Source organism: Nicotiana sylvestris, chromosome 5 (genome assembly GCF_000393655.2).
Source record: "Nicotiana sylvestris chromosome 5, ASM39365v2, whole genome shotgun sequence".
Lineage (NCBI taxonomy): Eukaryota > Viridiplantae > Streptophyta > Magnoliopsida > Solanales > Solanaceae > Nicotiana > Nicotiana sylvestris.
In genome coordinates this window covers 39,994,534-40,009,185 of record NC_091061.1, presented here as the reverse complement: position 1 = coordinate 40,009,185, position 14,652 = coordinate 39,994,534, and positions in this window count along the sequence as shown.

Sequence of the window (14,652 nt, the reverse complement as noted above, 5' to 3'; positions counted from 1 at the left end):
ACCGCTGTGGTGTACTCATGTCCTTTCTGCGCATGTTTTTCATGTGCAGATCTAGGTACTTCGACTCAGACTTACCATCCTTGAGGCGAGGCGACCGTTCGGAGACTTTGAGGTATATCTGCCATGTCCGCAGACCGATGAGTCTCTCTCCACTCTCTCTTATAGTTATAGCCCTTCAGTATTTATTTTTGTTTAGACTATTCTGGAGTTAGAGCACTGTGTAGTGATCCTTGGCTCGTGATTCATGGGTTTTCGGGTTTTGAAAAAACTGTATTGGCTTCGAGAATTTATATTGTGTATGTCGAGCGGCACTTTTAAACGTTGTTATATCATTCTATTTATGTTTTAAATTATTTTTATTCCGCACTTTGGTTTATCTTCCGCAATTTAGGCTTACCTAGTCGGAGAGACTAGGTGTCGTCACGATGGTTCACGGAGGGTGAACCGGGGTTGTGACAATCCCGCTACAAGTTGTAGTAATAGAAGGTATTAAATCTTTCCTTTATTTATATTCTCAATAAAACCAACCGCTTTCGCGAATACTTTAAAAACTCAACTAAGTTTCTTTGAGACTTACTACAACATAATGTCTTATTGATAATCAATTTTATTCCTCTAAAATAGTTACATTTGGCTCTTCCATAGCTCTCAATTAATTTGGTACTACCACATATTCATCAACATCCATATGGTGAATATCTCTTTTAAAGAGAAAGTTATACCATTATAGTTATTGTCAAAATTATATGCAAGATATGTTTCTTGCATTAATGTTATTCTTTAATAATCACAATACCAAAATATTTTGGCATACAATAGGTACGTGACCAATAACCATTCATGCCATAATAATGACATTATTTTCTTATATCATCTCAAACCTCATTCTAGAGGTGAGTGTGGTATATTCACTACCACTAGCACATTCATATTCTTCCAAGAATTAATATGTATTTATAAATCAGATGTTGTCACATTCACATCATGAATGGACCATAATCATCTATATGTGTTTTATAAAATCTCATGTCAAATCGATGACAAATATTACTTTCACAAAGTGAAGAATTATTTTGAGAACCCTTATTGTTCTCATTACCACAATGATGGAGATTATAATTTCGTCTATTTCCACGTCCACATCCATTGATACATTCATAGTAATAATTGTGTCTTCTTTTAGACTTATCACATACTGCTATCACATTCTCTTAAGGGAATGAGAATGGAGCAAATTCAATGGGACGAATTTTCAATAGTTTGCCCACAATCATACATGAATTTGATCATGGCAAGGCATAGAAATTTTACCACTTCATGTGGTTATAATTTCTTACAAACTCCATTAGAGTTATAATCAAACTTTGTTGTCTTTGCTTGTATATAAAATCAAATTATAGAATTTCAAGAATTTAAAAGAGAAAAAAGAAGAAGACTATTGCAGAGAAAAGTAGAGACACAAAATTCTTATTGATTTGGGATCAATTACAATAGAATAGAACCCCCTATTTATAGCGGAAAAGTGACTTAGCCACCAAGTAACAAACCCCAGAACCTCTCTAGAATATAGACATTCACCTTAAATACAATTTTATTTATAACACAGGTAATTTTTTTTGCAGCACCCCTTTTTTGACGTTTTATAGGTCTTTGAAAAAAATCTATAGACCATAGTATACAAGTGGTAAATTAAGAAATTATATAAAAAAATATGCTGCTCTATAAATGACGCTCTTGAAGCTAACAAGTGCATCCTCAAAATTAACATGGAACGAAAGGGTACTCCTTCAACTAAGCCAATCCACGAAACCACATTAATGTGATGATCCGCCATGTCATCATGCCACATAGGCGCCATTTGGCATATATTAATGCCATGTGGAAGCTTACATAAGAAGAAGGCTAGCATTTGTAAGAAGATTCTAGAGAGGTATGGACATTTCCTTAGGAAGAACCTAGATCTTTATGGATTTGCTAAAAAAGTCCTTGGAATCTTCTAGACTTGTAGAGAATTCTAGAGAAAGCCCTTATCTTGTAAATATCAAGGACTTGTATAATAATTAATATTTACACACTAGCCCCTAGGAGACTAGTATATAAAGGGGGCCACTCATTTGTAATTCACCAAGCAAACAATTCAAGTTCTCTCTAATACAAAACTTTCTTTAACAATTCTCTTATGTTCTTTCTTCCATTCTCTTAGCGATCTTGAAGGTAGTAAGGCTGACTTGGCATAGCAAGAACGTGAGCAAGTTGTGCAAGATCGTGAGCGAGTTGTCAAGTGTCGCACGTGTACTTAGTTAACAACTAAGGACGTGACAACGTGGTATCAGAGTGAAGGTTTCAACTAAGGGAATGGTGAACGAAGGAGAAATTAATGCTGCCAACACCCAAGCCAACGTCATCCAGGATGTTGCTGGCAAGAGCGGCCGTAGCAAAAAGAGGAATGCCACCAACAAGATCTAGGAGGTGCCACTTGAGGTTGTGTCAAACGAAGGGATTACATCCCAAGAAACATATGCCACTGAGGCGAGCGAGGATGAAGTGGAGGTCCTTCCAGAGGATGTCTCGCTCAATAAAGAGTGGGTGATGAAGATGAACGCGGGGATGGATGCCGTGGAGATCTTTGGCCAATGCTTGGGGAAGGTGGAAGGCACCCTTAACATTCTTGAGAGAAACACTCTTGAAGAGATTGAAAGTATCCGAAATGACTTGGAGGGATGTACACAGACTGAGATAGAACTAAGGCAAACCATCACTGCCTTAGAGTGCAGACTCATAGAGGCTTTGAGTACTATCGTTGCTATGAAGGCAAAGATAGAGTCACTCGAGGAGCATGTCAATGCTAGCGTGACCGAGGTAGCCAGCAATGTTGTGGTGACGAGGGAGGCCAAGATCGAGGCTCCCAAACCCCCGATGTTCAAAGGTATTCATGATGCACAAGAAGTGGAAAACTTCCTTTGGCACTTGGAGAACTACTTCAGGCACGACAAAGTGAGGGACGACGAGGCCAAGATCAACACTACGGTATTGTACCTCTCAAAGACTGCCATGCTATGGTGGAGAAGGAAGATGACCGACATGGATAAAGGTCTATGTACTATTAGCACATGGGATCAGTTCAAAGCGGAGTTCAAGCGACAGTTCTTTCCAAACAATGTCTTGTACGAGGCAAGGCACAAGCTTAGGGAATTGAAGCAAATAGGGAGCATACGTAACTATGTCAAGGAGTTCACTACCCTTATGCTTCAAATCCCCAACCTGACCAATGATGACTTGTTGTTCTACTTCATGGACGAGTTGCAAAATTGGGCTAAGCAGGAGTTGCAACACCGACAAGTCACTAATATAGACTAAGCCATAGTGGAGGCCGAATCATTGATGGATTTCAGGCATGACAATCAAGACAAAGGCAATGGAAAGGAGTCAAAGGTTAACAATGTCAAAGGTGGGGGAGACCGTGGCAAAGGCAAGGAGATACAACAACAATACTCCAAGATTCAAGATTTCAAAAAGTCGAGTGGCCGTCAGGGCTACGCCGAGAAGAAGGCGCATGTCGAGAAGAAAGGATGCTATATATGCGAAGGGCCACATGGCTTCAGGAATTGTCCTGACCTCAAGAGCCTCAGTGCCATGGTACGTGAGCGAAAGGAGCAACCACAAGGAGAGAGTCTGGGAACAACACAGTTGGTATGATCGGATTATGCGGTGCTATCACGAAGCAAGCTATCCAAACTACCGAGAATGTCAATCAGTATGTGGATCTCACCATCAACAACAAGCCCACTCGTGCAATGGTGGATACTGGAGCAACTCATAATTTCGTGACTGAGGCTGCCGCAAAGAGACTAGAAATGAACCTTACTCCAACCAACTCTCGCGTCAAGACCGTGAATGCCGAGATATGGAATTCTCGTGGGGTAGCTAATGGAGTTGGTGTCAAATTGGGAGCTTGGAAAGGTATGACAAACTTTACCGTAACCGCTATGGATATCTTTGACATTATACTAAGGCAAGAGTTCTTTAGACATTGTCATACTTTGATTGACCCCTACCTCCAACGTCTCTTGGTTATGGAGCGAGAATGAGCTTGCATAGTACCTACAATGACTATGCCACACGGACATAGCCAAGCACAACTCTCAGCTATGCAGGTTGTCAAGGGGATCAAGAAGGGGGAGCCGACGTTCGTGGTAACCATCACAAGTCTGGAGGAAGACAAGAATTTTCAAGAGACACTGCCACCTTGCATAGAGAAGTTGCTTGAGGAAAACAAAGATGTCATGCCCGAGGAGTTGCCTAAGCACCTGTCGCCTAGGCGAGAGGTGGATCACAAGATTGAGTTGGAGCCAGGGGCTAAGATACCTGCATTTGCCCCATATCGTATGGCACCGCCAGAGCTAGAGGAGCTCAGGAAATAAGTGAAAGAACTGCTAGATGCTGGTCATATTTGCCCAACCAAGGCACCTTTTGGCGCACCAGTATTATTCCAGAAGAAGAAGGATGGATCATTGCGTTTGTGCATAGACTACCGAGAACTTAAGGTCACAATGAAGAGTAAGTACCCGATCCCACTCATTGCAGACTTGTCGATAGACTTGGGCAAGCCAAGTACTTTACCAAGGTGGATATCTGAAAGGGCTACTACCAGGTTTGCATTGATGAAGGGGATGAGCCAAAGACAACATGTGTGATGAGATATGGATCCTTTGAGTGGTTGGTGATGCCCTTCGGCTTAACCAATGCACCGGCCACATTTTGCACCCTTATGAACAAGATCTTCCATCCCTACTTTGATCAGTTCGTGGTAGTCTACCTAGACGACATAGTCATCTACATCAATACCTTGGAAGAGCACATGGAGCAGTTAAGGAAGGTTTTCCAAGTCTTGCGAGAGAACGAGCTATACATCAAGAGGTAGAAATATGAGTTCGCACAATCAAAGGTGCACTTCTTGGGCCATGTCATTAGCAATGGAGAGCTACGCATGGACGAGGCTAAGGTACGTGCTATCCAGGAGTGGGAGGCACCTATAAAGGTAACTGAGTTGAGATCCTTCCTTGGCATTGTTAGCTACTATCGTCGGTTCATCAGTGGACACTCAACAAAGGCCGCACCATTGACTGAGTTGCTAAAGAAGAACAAGCCATGGGTTTTGACGGAGCATTGTCAAAAGGCATTTGAATGCCTTAAGATAGCTGTAACAGAGGAGCCAGTCTTGGCGTTACTTGACTTTGCCAAGACTTTTTAGGTGCATACAGATGCCTCAAACTTCGCCATTGGGGGTGTCCTGATGCAGGATAAACATCCCATAGCATTTGAGAGCCGCAAGTTAAATGAGACGAAGCGGCGTTACATGGTATAAGAGAAAGAAATGACTGCCATTGTGCATTGCCTTCGTACGTGGAGACATTATATGCTCGGGTCGAGGTTCGTGGTCAAGACAAATAATGTGGCTACTAGCTACTTTCAGACATAGAAGAAGCTCACACCAAAGCAGGCTAGGTGGCAGGATTTCTTGGCCGAGTTTGATTATGCGCTGGAGTATAAGCCGGGCAAAGTTAATGTTGTAGCCGATGTCTTGAGCCGGAAAGCCGAGCTTTCTGCAATCACTTCAGCAAGATGGGATATTCGGGAGGCTATAAAAGAAGGCATGCAACATAATCCAGCAGCCAAACAACTTATCGAGTTAGCCAACCAAGGCAAGATGAGACGTTTTTGGGTAGAAGATGGCATATTGCTTACCACGGGTCGGCGGGTCTACGTGCCTAAGTTTGGAGACATTAGACGACGGATCATAAGGGAGAGTCATGACACAATGTGGGCTGGTCATCCAGGTCAACGTCGCACTAGGGCCTTGGTTGAGTCAGTCTACTATTGGCCACACATGCGAGATGACATCGAGTGCTATGTGCAGACTTGTCTTGTCTATCAACAGGACAAGGTTGAACAACAACAACCAGGAGGACTTTTGGAGCCACTACCAGTTGGAGAGCGTCCATGGGAGAGCGTGACTATGGACTTTATCACTTGCCTACGAAGTCTGACAGTTATGGTACTATTATGGTGTCGTGGATAAATTTTCCAAATATGCCACCTTCATGCCCGTCTCACTGGGTTGCACAGCTAAGGAAGCCGCCAAGCTATTCTTTAAGAACGTGGTAAAGTATTGGGGCTTACCAAGTCATATCATCAGTGATCGAGACCCCCGCTTCACTGCGAACTTTTGGAGAGAGTTGTTCGACATACTTGGCACGGAATTGCACTTTTCTACTAGTTTCTACCCACAGACGGATGGACAAACGGTACGGGTCAATGCCTTACTAGAATGCTACTTGAGGCATTATGTAAGCGCGCACCAGAAAGATTGGGCAAGGCTCCTAGACATCGCCCAATTCTCTTATAACTTGCCGCGGAGTGAGTCCATGGGGCGGACACCATTTGAGCTAGCCACATGCCAACAACCACAAACTCCACATTCATTACCAGCCGCGTTCGAGGGAAAGAGTTTGGGGGCTTATCATATGGCCAAAGGATGGAAGGAGCAGCTCGACACTGCTAAGTCTTACTTGGATAAGGCAACTAAGAAGATAAAGAAGTTTGCGGACCATAAGCGGCATCCCATAGACTATAGAGTTGGGGACATGGTCATGGTGAAGTTTAACTCAAGACAGTTCAAGGCACTACGGGGCATGCATCAGAATCTGATTCGCAAGTACGAGGGGCCATTTAAGATCGTCTCCAAGGTAGGCAAGATCTCATACAAGCTTGACATGCCATCATATCTTAAGATCTACCCTGTCTTCCATGCCAGCATGCTTAAGCCATATCATGAAGATTAGGATGATCCGAGTAGGGGCCAATCAAGTCGAGCGCCAATGACTATCACCGCCTCGCATGATCGGGAGATTGAGGCTATCATAGATTACCAGGCTGGGTAAAAACAAGGGCAAAAAGCCACCGCTATGTTCCTCGTCCATTGGAAAGGGAAATCACCGGAGGAGGGCACGTGGGAACGATATGAACACTTGTGGTAATTCAAAGATAAGATCCGAGAGTTTATGCAGCAGCATTGCGCTGCGGTCGTAGCAAATATTGGGTGGGGGAGAGTGTGATGACACGCCATGTCATCATGCCACATAGGCACCATTTGGCATATATTAATGCCACGTGGAAGCTTACATAAGAAGAAGGCTAGCATTTGTGAGAAGATTCTAGAGAGGTATGGACATTTCCTTAGGAAGAACCTAGATCCTTATGGATTTGCTAAGAAAGTTTTTGGAATCTTCTAGGCTTGTAGAGAATTCTAGAGAAAGCCCTTATCTTGTAAATATTAAGGACTTGTATAATAATTAATATTTACACACTAGCCCCTAGGAGACTAGTATATAAAGGGGGCCACTCATTTGTAATTCACCAAGCAAACAATTCAAGTTCTCTCTAATACAAAGCTTCCTTTAACAATTCTCTTGTGTTTCTTCCATTCTCTTAGCGATCTTGAAGGTAGTAAGGCTGACCTGGCATAGCAAGAACGTGAACAAATTGTGCAAGATCGTGAGCGAATTGTCAAGTGCCGCACGTATACTTAGTTAACAACTAAGGACATGACATTAAGGTCAATATGATTATCACGTAGTGAACAAAAAGAAAGAATTTCATTCCATTTTACTAATACCAGTCTCCTCTGAAAAAAAGAAAAAATTACTCAACCTAATAATAATAATGATTGACATATTTTTTATAGAGCGCAATCCTTTAAGAACAATTGAACAAAGAGTAGTGGAGCTTCTTTTTAAGCTTTTCAATTACTTCCCTTCTAACATACTCACATAAAAAACTAAGTGCATTTAGTTTTGAATAAAATCACATGTTTGTCGCCCATAGTAGGCAGTGCAACATTTACAACATAATACCTTTGGCATAGTCTAAGGAAAAAATTAATCTTTCTACCAATGGGGCAACAATTACAAAATTGGCTCATTTTTTTTTTTAATCTTTTTACCCAATTTAACCATTTTATATATAACTTGAAATTCTTTTTTATTCTTTAGCCCAACATTAAAGACCTACTTCTACTATTTTTTTCTTTTCTTCCTTCGTCTCCTTCACACACAAAAAAAAAATAATGGTGTAGTTTATCAATTGCTGATTCCAAATAATCACACAAGCATTGTAGCCTCAATTACCTGGTCATATTCAAAAATCAAGACGACACATAAGAATATGGGTATGTGGCTATAATATTAACACTAGACACTAACCATATTTTTATGTTGTGGCCAATCTTTGTACTCATTTTTTCCAATTGAAACGAGCAAAATTTTCAACAATTGTCCACAAACATAAATTTAACTTATGTGTAATTAAGTTTTCGTTACACTAATAACATTCTATATTTGTCATGATTGGTGACAAATCACGTGATGACATACACTTTCGGTTCCTCACGTTTTTATATGCGTGTTTATTTTCAAAATTGATTTTAATTTTAACTTTTTAAAGATGTTTGGATTGGGTATTGTTTTAAACACAAGAAGAGTTTAAAACTTAAATTTAAAGTGATTTGAATTATAATCAAGTTATTAAATTTCAGATTTGAGTTTTTTGGTTTGTTAGTGATTTGGATTGGGTATTGTTCCAACTTCCAATCGATTGAAAACATCAAGCAGTGTTCAAAAATTAATTTTTAAAGTAATTTAGAGTAGATTTAAATTAATTTTGTGTTAAATTTCAGAAGAGAATCAATGAAGAAGATGATCTCAGTTTTTGTATAATATAGTAATATAATAAAATAGGAAGACTGATGAGTATGTCACACATCGTATCAGAGCAGGGTAGATAAAATGGGGGCTCGAGTTTGGTGTCTTATGGGATAAGAATGTGCCGTTAAAACTTAAACGTAAATTCTATAAAGTGCTGGTTAAACCAGCCACGTTGTATGGAGTAGAGTGTTGGCCAGTCAAAAACCCTCATGTCCAGAAGATGAAAGTAGCTTAAATGAATATGTTGACATGGATATGCGTACATACGAGGCTAGATAATATAAGAAATAAAGATATTCGGAAAAAGGCGTGAGCAGGCTCAGTGGATGATAAGATGCAGGAGACGAGGCTGAGATGGTTTGGACATATAAAGAGGAGAAGCACAGATGCCTCAATTAAGAGGTGTAAAAGATTGACCTTGATAGGTATAAGGAGAGGTGGAGTGTCATGACCCCAATTTCCCTACGTAGGATGTCATGATGGCACCTAGTCTCTAAGACTAGATAAGCCTAACAACACGCAGAATATAACTGAAATAACAATAAACTCTCAAATACTCAACAATTATATAAAATAAACTCAGCTGCTAAACATATACAATTTTCCCAATACCTGGTAATATCGAGTCACAAGCTCTACAACGGTATAATAGTCATCCCTATACAACTGCAACTAGTAAAAGAAGGAAAATATAAAAGTAGATAGAGGTGACTGCGACGCTTGCAGACGCTGGCAGGTGTACCTTGAAGTCCCCACGTACAAACTCAACTCACTGATGCCGGATTGGTAGGAGATATATGGATTTGCACAAAAAATATGAAGAAGCGTAGCATGAGTACACCACAACGGTACTCAGTAAGTGCCAAGCCTAACCTCGGTAGAATAGTGACGAGGTCAGGTTAAGGCCCTACTGGAATAAATAAGAAAAGAAATAGTACAGGTGTAGGGTAGTGTAGTAATGAAAGCAACGAAATTGAAACAACAAATAACATATCAAAGATAGCTACACGGAACTAAAGCAAATAATGCAACACGGAGAAAAAAACGGAAAGGACATGCTAAGGAAAACAAACAACCAAAGACAAATACAGCAATAGAGAAATACCAACATGAGTCACTACCGAGGTACCACCTCGTAGTCTCAAATCACAAGAAAAATTCACAATCTTTCCTTATATCATCGCGGGAGCCTTGCATTTAGTTTTGAAAATTATTTTTCCGAAATAGCATTCCGCATTTTAGCCCACTCTATCACATCGCATGACTTCTAGTAGTTCCCCTACTAGCCACACATATCAAGCCTACCTTATCTCACTGCATGCGTTTCAACCACAAAACCTTACACCATCACATACGTATCAAATATCATAACCTATCACAAATCGCACCTCAAGTGCCCAATATCACAATCTTGCCAAGAAACCAACAATAATAGTATTTTCACAACAAGTAGCCCATAACTCAAGTACAAGGTATACAAGAGTATCAACAATGACAACCGAAAATGTATAACTCAACAAGAACGGTATTTCACAACTTAACATTTTGCCTCAATGAGAATCACGACCCTTATAACTCAATACCAATTTTAACAACAAGACATACTAAGAATAACAACTTCAAGTAAAGAGTTCAACGGTTAAATCATGAAGAATAAAGGAAATAAGAACTTCAACTAAACATGTAGAGCAATTAGCAAGTAAGAGATAAGGCAAGTAGAACATGTGAAATTTGACTAATGATGATGGATATGACATGTTAAGTTAACACAATTAAGGCATGAAAGGAATTTACCTAGAAAAAAACCGATAAATTTTCATATTTAGCCTGTGTAGACACTCGTCACCTTGCGTACACGACTTCCACACATCACAATTATCATAAAACTACACCAATCCTAAGGGGTAATTCCCCTACACAAAGTTAGGCAAGACACTTACCTCAAAACACGCTAACTCAATCCACTAATAAGCCTTTCCCTTGATTATCCAACTCCAAACAGCTCAGATCTAGCCAAAACAACTTCATACCATAAATATAAACTATAGAAAATTAATTCAAGCAATAAAGTTATGATCTTTGCAAAGAAATAAAAAGTCAACTCAAAAAGTCAATATGGGTTCGCGTCTCGGAACTCGACCAAAATTACAAAATCCGAACACTCATTCGATAACGAGTCCAAGCATATAAGAATTACTCAAATTAGACCTCAAATCGCCTTTCAAAACTCAAAATTTTAGTCTAGGAAGTTCTCACATTTTTTCCCCCAAATTTCCAACTCAAATTCCTAATTAGATGATGAAAATAGCAATAGATTCATGAAATATGATCCATTACAGGTTAGATTCACTTACCATAACAATTTTCTTGAAGAACCCTTGATAAATCGCCTCACACGGAGCTCTTTAGGTCCAAAATATGAAAAATGAGATGAACCCTCATTTTTTAACTTTAAATTCTGCCCAGGTGTTAATCTTCTTTGCGATCGTGAAGCACAAATGCACAGGCTGCAAAATTAATACTCCGCAAACGCGAAATTCCACGCGCGAACGTGATGCACTACCTTCACAAGCTACGCGATCGCGAAACACTTCATGTGATCGCAATGAACAAAACACGTAGACCTGCAGCCTCATCTTCCTTCTTCGCGGATGCAACCTTCTTCACGCATTCGCGATGCACTGAAACCCAACCCACCACGATGACAGACCTCTTCTCTCGATCGCATAGAATAAATTTCCAATCGCGTATAAGGAAATTAGTAGCAGCAGATTCATCAGTTTTTGAGGTTTCAAAATGCACCGAACATGATTCGAATTACACCTAAGGCCCTCGGGACCTCAACCAGACATACCAATAAGTCCTATAACATCATACGAACACGTTCGAAGCATCAAATCACATCAAATAACACTAGAACCACGAATCGCGCATCGATTCAAGCCTAAGGAACTTATGAACTTCCGAATTTCAAAACTAATGCCCTTTTATACCAAAACAACCCCGATTGACTTCAAAATTTGCACACAAGTCATAAATGACATGACAGACCTATTTTAACTTCCGAAATCAAAATCCGACCCCGTAATCAATAAAGTCAACTCCCGGTCAAACTTTTCAACCTTCCAAATCTTCAACTTTTTAACTTTTTCCAATTCACGCCGAGACGACCTACGGACCTCCAAATCAACATTCGGACACACTTCTAAGTCTAAAATTACCATACGGAGCTATTGGAACCATCAAAACTCTATTCCGGAGTCATCAACACAAAATTCAAACTACGGTCAAATCTTACAACTTAAACCTCCAACTTAGGTACTATGTGTCTAATTTTACTCCGAAACACACCCAAAACAAAAACCAAAACCAAACACCTCGGCAAGTTACATAACCAAAATATAACACAGATGAGACAATAAATAAGGGATCGGGGCTAAAATACTCAAAATGACCGGCCAAGGTCATTATGTCCTCCCCCTCTTAAAACAAATGTTTGTCCTCAAACGAGTATAGAGACATACCTGAAGTAGTGAAAAGATGAGGATAATGGTTATGCATATCATGCTCGGTATCCTAAGTCGCCTCATCGACTGATTGACCCCTCCTCTGAACCTTCACTGAAGCAATGTTCTTCGACCTGAACTTTCGGACCTGCCTATCCAAAATGGCCAACGGCTCCTCAACATATGACAAGTCCTTGTCTGACGTCTGGACTGAGCTGAAATCCAATACATGAGATGGATCATCGTGATATTTCCAAAGCACAGAAACATGGAATACTGGATGAACTGCAGCTAGACTAGGTGGTAGTACAAACATGTATGCCACCTCTCTCATCCTCTAAAGAATCTCAAAATGTCGGATATACTTAGGGCTCAACTTGCCCCTCTTTTCGAACTCATAACACCCTTCATGGGCGACACTCGAGACAAGACCCGCTCCCCAACCATGAATGCAATATTGTGAACCTTCCAATCCGCATAACTCTTCTGTCTAGATAGAGCTATGCAAAATCGATCTTGAATCAGTTTAACCTTTTCCAAAGCATCCTGAACCAAGTCTGTACCCGATCGCCTAGCCTCACCCGGCTCAAACCAACCCACCGGAGACCGACACTGCCTCCCATACAAGGCCTCATATAGAGCTATCTGAATGCTCGACTGGTAGCTATTGTAGGCAAACTCTACAAGCACCAAGAACTAATCCCAAGAGCCCCCAAACTCCATCACACACGCACGGAGCATATCCTCCAGTATCTGAATAGTGCGCTTAGACTGTCCATCTGTGTGAGGGTGAAATGATGTGCTCAACTCCACCTGTGTGCCTAACTCATGCTGTATGGCCATCCAGAATCGTGATGTAAACTGCGTACCCTGATTAGAGATGATAGATACCAGCATGCCATGAAGTCTGGCAATCTCGCGAATATAGACCCGAGCCAATTGCTCTGAAGAATAAGTAGTCACCACTAGAATGAATTGAGCCGACTTGGTCAACCTATCCATAATCACCCATACTGCATCGAACTTCCTTTGAGTACGTGGGAGCCCAACAACCAAATCCATAGTAATCCGCCCGACTGTTGATACTTATACTTCACATGTTGACAATTTAGGCACCGAGCTACATACTCTACTATGTCCTCCTTCATTCTAATCCACAAATAGTTCTGCCTCAAGTCCTGATACATCTTGGAGTTACTCGGATGAATGAAGTACCGCGAAGTGTTAGCCTCCTGAAGAATCAACTCACGCAATCCATCTACATTGGGCACACATAGCCTGTATTGCATCTATAACACATCGCTATCCCCGATAGTGACTTCCTTGGAATCGTCATGCTGAACCGTGTCCTTGATAACAAGTAGATGGGAGTCATCATACTGACGCTCTCTGGTACGATCATATATAGAAGATTGAGAAATCAGACAAGCCAAAACTCGACTCGGATTCAAAACATCCTATCTAACAAATTGGTTGGCCAAGGCCTGAACATCCAATGCTAATGGCCTCTCTGCTATCGGTAGATATGCTAAACTGCCCAAACTCTCCTCCTTACGACTAAAGGCATCAACCACCAAATTTGCTTTTCCGGTATGATACAGAATGGTGATATCATAGTCCTTAAACAACTCTAGCCTTTCTTCTCTGCTGTAAGTTAAGATTCTTCTATTTGAACTGATGTTGTAGACTCCGGTGGTCGGTATAGACCTCACAAGGGATGCTGTAAAAATAGTGCCGTCAAATCTTCAAGGCAAGAACAATAGCTGCTAACTCAAGGTTGTGGACATGATAATTTTTCTTATGCACCTTCAGTTGTTTAGACGTGTAGGCAATCACCCTACCGTCTTGCATCAATATCGCGCTGAGGCTAATATGCGACGCATCACAATATACAGTGTAAGACCCCGAGCCCGTAGGCAACACCAAAACAAGGGTTGTAGTCAAGGCAGTCTTGAGATTTTAAAAGATCTCTTCACGCTCCCCGGTCCACCTGAGCGGAGCACCTTATGCCAAACCAATAGATAAGAAACCCTTTACGAGTCGACGGTAATATCCTGCCAAACCAAGAAAACTCCGGATTTCAGTAGCTGAAGACGGTCTGGGCCAATTCTGCACTGCTTCAATCTTCTTTAGATCCACTTTGATCCCCTCATTTGACACTACATGACCCAAAAATGCCACCAAATCAAGCCAGAATTCACACTTCGAAAATTTTACATGCAACTTCTTTTCTTTCAAGGTCTGGAGCAAGGTCCTTAGGTGATGCTCATGATCGTCCCGGATCTGGGAGTACGCCAAGATGTGGTTAATAAATACAATGATGAATGAGTCAAGATAGGGTTGGAATACACTGTTCATCAAGTGCATGAATGCAGCTGGGGCAT